Here is a 6,733-nt window from a genome sequence, read left to right as displayed (position 1 = left end):
ACGGATTGCAACGAAATTTGGTATAATAACTATAAATAAAATGCGCTCACGGAATTTCATTAAAAAAAAAAAAAAGGTTCCATAATGTTCATCAGAGGGCGCCTTTGCCGGAAAAGCATTAAGTTTAATACAATAAACGACCAAAACGGAATACAGAAATAATATTAACATTTATTGACTAGTTTCTGATCACCTTGTCATCGAACCATATTAAGTAAAGGTAAGGAAAAAATAACAGTACGCTGTTTGAGAAAAATAGTTCAATTTGCAGAAACAAGAACAGATTAGAATGAAATCGCATAAGAGTAGCAGTTAATCGTGCCCAGGATGATGAAGGGAAAAGTGCTCCATGTGACCACCCACATTCACCTGCAAAATTTCAAATCGATGGACCGTGTGTTCAACAGCAGATCGTAACTGACCAGTTGTGATGCTTTGCACATGAAGCGTTATGGAGTTTCTTAAGTCATTCAATGTCGCAACAAGATACCGTCATCATTACAGCCGGAAACATCGACATAAAACATGACAACGACTGCAAACGTTTCTTATACTAACCTGTTTTGCATAAAGATTCCTCTTCGCAAGCATACATATACTCGACATTTTTTTCCTAGAATTGACAACTTTTTCCGGTTTTACTTTTTATTGCTGATAATTCTTGCTCTGGATTGTTAATATTGTATCTGTATTCTGTTTAGGGCGTTTATTGTGTTAACTTTAATGTTTTTCTGGAAAATGTGGTGGACATTTTGGAACTATTTTTTCTTCTTCCGAAATTCCGTGAGCGCATCTCGTGAATAGCCTATATACCAAATTTCGCTGCAATCCGTTTGCGTTGTAGAATGGTGTTTATGGAGGAAGTTTAATTATAACCACCCTGTAGATGCAAATGGCTCTTGGTTTTCAAAAGTGGATAACTACTATCTGCTGGAACAAGTACAATTTGATTTTATCGATTTCCTGCTACGAAATCAGTGGAAGTGGTCTCACCGAAACTTTTTCGCTTACGCTTTAACCCTTTAAAGGGCCATTTTTTTTGTAGTCATATTATGTTAAAATATTTTTAGGCTTGAAATTAGAATAAGAAAAGGGATTCATTTTGCGTATTAGGTAAATTTAATTTGATTGATTAATTAATAATTAAGTAACAAACACGTCATTTTGTATGAGATAAAGAACTGAAGCATCTAAATTTCTGTCTTTCTAAAAAAATTTGTCAGAACTTATGCTAACCTACATAATTTCATACAAAGATTGATAAATTTGGTGAGAAGCATACTTCCCACGGCCCTAGAAAGGGTTAATAAGGGACTTACCTTATTAGAACAAGATATTGTATCATATTCCACGATGTTATTCGATATTCTGAATGCCGGACAATATCGTAAGGATATCCTAACAATATTGTTGGTAATTTTGTGCTAATAGGGTATCCTCTTTTCTCCATATAAAAATGTTGACTTTTGGGTGAATACTTTGCATGGTATTGATGAATGATTGTTAAGAAATATAGAGATAAATTTGCTGTGAATCTAGCATTTTTACTAATTCTCCCTCTATGCCTTTTCGCCGGCCGATGGAAAAGTTGAAGTCATGGGGTAACATAGATTTATTTTAATCGGTGCGTTTACAGCTATGCCAAACCGACAAGCGGTCAACCTTGTGACTGATTTGGTTTAAAATTTGATAATGATCTGTATCTTAAGTGCTAAACCTATGTACCAAATTATGTTTATTTAGGTTTTTTTTTTTGTTGTTGTTGTTGTTTGTTTTGTAGTTATGGAGTTCCCTTTACTCGAACAGCTAGACATACAGATTTCTTGTGAATGGATTTCGGTCAAAATTTGCTAGAAACCTACAAATTTAGTCCTACAAACCTACAAATTTTAATTCCACATACCAAATTTATGTCATCTGATTCTAAGCGTTTTTGTATTATCGTATTCATAAATAAACAAATCTAATTCAAAAAATGGGTTTTACGGATTCAAGGAAGTCTAAAATGCGGACAGTCATTAAAATCTGATGTCCGAGTTTTTTGACGATTACATTATTTCGTATTCGTGACAGTAAAAAAAAAAAAAGGTGCAATCGATCAGACCTTATACAGCGAGATTCGAATTATATGATAAATGTAATAATAGTTGTTTCCCCCAAGTTTCTTTAACTTCTTTTGGATGATTCGAGACGGGTGTCGTCTATTATTTTTGTACTGGAGAATTCTTCGATTTAAGAAGGAAGGATATTTTCTGTTTAACCCTTTAAAGGGCCACTTTTTCCTATTCATATTATGTTAAAATATTTTTAGGCTTGAAATTAGAATAAGAAAAGGAATTCATTTAGCTTATTATATAAATTTGATTTGATTAATTAATTAATTTGGTTAATTAATAATTAACAAATCAAGATACATCATTTTGTCTGAGATAAAGAGCTGAAGCATCTAAGTTTCTGACTTACTAAAAAAAATGTGTCAGAACTTATGCCAACCTACATCATTTCATACAAAGATTGATAAATTTGGTGGGAAGCATACTTCCCACGGCCCTAGAAAGAGTCAAAGTAACTCAACTTATGCAGCCGTTAACAAAAAGAAGACAGAAAGACGATATGATGAGATCGTACAATGAATGATGCGTTCAAAATTCCCCTAAACAGTCAGCTAAATATTATTTTTAACCATTCATATTCCGTATCTGGCTCGACTAGTTGACTAATAGTGGAGTAGCGACCGCGATGAAAGAGGGAGGATATAGATATTTTAGATAACAGTCTTATAAGTTTCTTGGGGACAAAATAGTGATACATTTATCTCATTTATAAAAATGAAATATCCTGAAAGAACAAGAAAATCACGGGATGCTCCGAATATTATTTCCGTTTACTAAAGTGTTGACGATGGTTTGGCGGGGGGGGGGGGACAAAGCTCGGATGCCGATTATCCTTCCGTATGCCATTTGTCCTACCATTTTTTTTTTTTTTTTTTTTCCGCTTACCTGGCTTCAGAACTGGATAAAATTCTTTAGAGACTCTACATGGAAATTATCTTGTGGGCTACAAGCCAAAATAAAACCATTTGGCTTGTCCCACCAATACATCTCTGGTATAAGAGTAGTCCTCCAGGGGGACTACTCTTGATTATAGCAGACAGGATCAGACTAGTCTTACTCGCTTTCTCAGTGGACACCTTGGAATTATGAAATATTCTGTGGGTTTCTCAGCGCTTTGAAGTCTGCCCCAAGTGTTTTACGGAAGAGGCTTCTCCTGATCATATTCTTAATTGTCTGGGTCTCTCCAGGCAGGATCTTATTGATAATCCATTGTTAGTATTGGACTTTTTCAGGGTGTACAGTTTTATGGACTTGATATAATTCTGTTGTTCTTGAGGATGTGCAACAATAACAAAGACTATCTTAAGGAACTCTCCAATTTCTAACCTATTACACCAGAGAATTTTTTTAACTTAATTATTTGTATCGGCAGTTCTATGCTCATTTAATAAAATATTTAATTATGGGGCCCTTTCAAGAAGGTTGGTTTCAATATTTATTATTAAAAAAAATCAAATTTAAAATTTAAAACAATTTTAAATAAAATAATATAAAAAATTGTGAGCTAGCTAAATATTGTTTCATGATGGAATTAGGAATTTTAAAATCATAAAGCAATATATTTCCTAAATTTTTTTTAACAATTTAACGTAAAGCTTGTGAAAGATAATTAATTATGATTATTAAAATGATGTTTTGGCATTTAATCGATATTTGATTTGAATTATATTCAGTTTGAGTACATGGTCCCTGTAAATTAAAAGGAATTATAAAATTAAAGAATCAGAAATTATCGCCAGAAAATTATCGCCCCGTAATTAAATGTTTCTAACAAAACATTTAATTACGGGGCCTTTCTAGAAGGTTGGTTTCAGTATTTATCATTTAAAAAAATCAAATTTAAAATTTAAAACAATTTTAAATAAAATAATTTAAAAAATTATGAGCTAGCTAAATATTGTTTCATGATGGAATCAGGAATTTTTTAAAATATAAAGCAACATATTTTCTAAAAATTTTTTTTAACAATTTAACGCAAAACTTGTGAAAGATAATTAATTAAGATTATTAAAATAATGCTTTAGCCTTTAATCTATATTTGATTTGAATTATATTCAGTTTGAGTACATGGCCCCTGTAAATTAAAAGGAAACATAAAATTAAAGAATCAGAAATTATCGCAAGAAAATTATCGAAATTTCTTCCTTTCCCTCCAATGTTGTAGTGCCCTAGGCAGTTGCCTATTTAATGATTCCGCCCTGCCTGTATTTCCTAAGTATATTCATTTATCACACGTCATTTTTTTAGCTGAAAAACTGAATATCATGAAAGTTTTTGCAGAAGAATTATTTTACCTTTCATTTGATGTTACAGGGTTAGTTCGTGAGGAACCTTACCAGAATCTCTGTACTTTTCTTGTAGATTATATAATGCTCTGCATTCCGCACGCTTGAAGTATCATATGCCGTTCTACAAGTTTTTTGGTGTTAGTGGTTGGATTCATCTCCATGCTTCTTTTTTAATTCCTCAAGTTTCAGAGGTACTGGTCTAACACTTCTGAATTTGATTTCACTAATTTATTAGCAGAGTCGAATGGCTCGTTTACATCGAAATAATACATGACAGCAATTTTACTGGTTTATGTTGTTGAATTGGCTATCCAAAATAGGTTTCTGCGTTTGAACCAAGATGTATTGCAAGAGAGAGGGCGAAAAATGGGGTAAAAGTTGAAGGTTTTTCATGTTTGAATAAAAATTTCAACTAGAAGTTTTAGACATTGAAAAGATCTATAAAATGAGCCGTAGAGCATTGTAATAGCTTAATTAGACCAGAAATAACTTTTACAAACGCTATATTTTGAAAAATATTTTTTTTTTTTAAAATTTTGAACGAATTTTTTTTTGGAATTTCATTAAAATACGAGCTGGTGGTTTTCAAATAGTGTCATAACGATCAATTTTTTTTAAAAAAAATTCTGATGAAAATTCACTTTGAAAGCAATAAGTTGACTCAATTATTAAGCATGAATTCGTTTTCCGATGATAATTTAAGACAATCAATTGCAAAAACTGCAATTCATTGTCTTTGAAGAACCATTACCAAAAAAAAAACCTTTCTTCCCTTTTTCAAATTTTATTTGATAAATTTTTAAATCATATTTAAAAAAGTGTTTTTTAAATCGTATTTAAAATGTGTTAAAATCATATCATGTGCTTAACATTTTTAGAATATATGTTGTTCCTTTTTTTCGTTCCGAAAATTGTAACTGACAGAAGGAGAAAAAAGCATTTTTCGATAATTCTGTTTTTTTTTTTTTTTTTTTTTTTTTGACTAAGTCGAAATAATCCAGACATCGACCAGAAATTTTTTCCAGTTATTTATTTTTTTATATAATATGTACTTAAGTGAAACTCTAAAAAACTAAGCAAAGCTTAAATTAAAAAAAAAAAATACGAAATTTGTAATTTTTGTCCCTGATTTAATTAAGCTATCATAATGTTCGGCAGCTCATTTTAGAAGTCTTTAAAATATTTAAATTTTAATTTTCCTCTCAGATTAATATGTCTTTATATACACGCGAAAATCAGTGTTTCAACTTACCCACCCCACCCCCCAATCTTTATTTGCTAACATAACCGGATGCAAACTTAGAGGCATTTTTGGACAGTCAATTCAATTTACTGAAATCAATAAAATTGCTGCTATGCATTCTTTTTTCATCTTGATACTTTTTATAACGCTTCGACTAGACTATAAATATTTTTGAAGCATTTTAAGTAGTTTTCTGCTTTGAATCACTAATTTTGTTGTAGCTATCAACTGTATGAATTCTTTCAGCAGTTTCAAGGGTTTTAAGGGCTCATTTGAAATAATACCTCACGACTGATAAAATCTTTCAATCAGTATCACCCACCGTAATTTCTTAAAACCAAAGAAAGTAAAGACATATAACCTATTATATGAAATTTTTAATTCAACATTAGTTTTAAGCAAATGGCAGGTCAAGCTTTGATATGGAAATTAGAAAAAGGGAAATGATTTTGATATCGCCCAAAGTTTTACATGACGCAGTACAATTTCAAGTATAATACCCTATTTTAATTACATATTATAATATTATATAAATTATAACGGATTATTGACTTTATGGACATTCTATCTTCTTTAATTAATTTATTTCATCTATAATATTAAAAAAAAACTGCGAAAATCAAATTAACCTTCCAACTGCGTTTCCCGCAGGTTTGCCGTCAGTCTGTTTTCTGTTGCACCCCGCGTTTTTCACAGTTTAAGGCGTTATCTTTTACGATTGCAGATTTTTATTCTATTATCGGGTAGCATGCAGTAATACTTCACTTTATTTGAAAAATATTTTAACTTTGCAAACGTTGCATCTAAATGATGATTTTTAAAAAATTACGCAGTCAGAGGGTTAAAATATGCAAGATATTTTCTCCTCTCAAATTTTTCTTATATTTCTGTAATATAGTCCATTTTGCATTTAACTTCGTCGTAAAAGATAAAGAAGGAAATATATATTTCGGAATCTTTCCAGTGAATGATTCTGTTTGGTTTCAAAATTTGATGTTTTCTACTCTGTTGTTAAGTATGAAAAATTTCATTTATCTAGTTTGTTATGATTTTGTGTAATTGCATTCACTTGCATACGAATAGACAGA

This window comes from Argiope bruennichi, chromosome 1 (genome assembly GCF_947563725.1).
Source record: "Argiope bruennichi chromosome 1, qqArgBrue1.1, whole genome shotgun sequence".
Taxonomy (NCBI): domain Eukaryota; kingdom Metazoa; phylum Arthropoda; class Arachnida; order Araneae; family Araneidae; genus Argiope; species Argiope bruennichi.
This window is presented reverse-complemented; position numbering follows the sequence as displayed.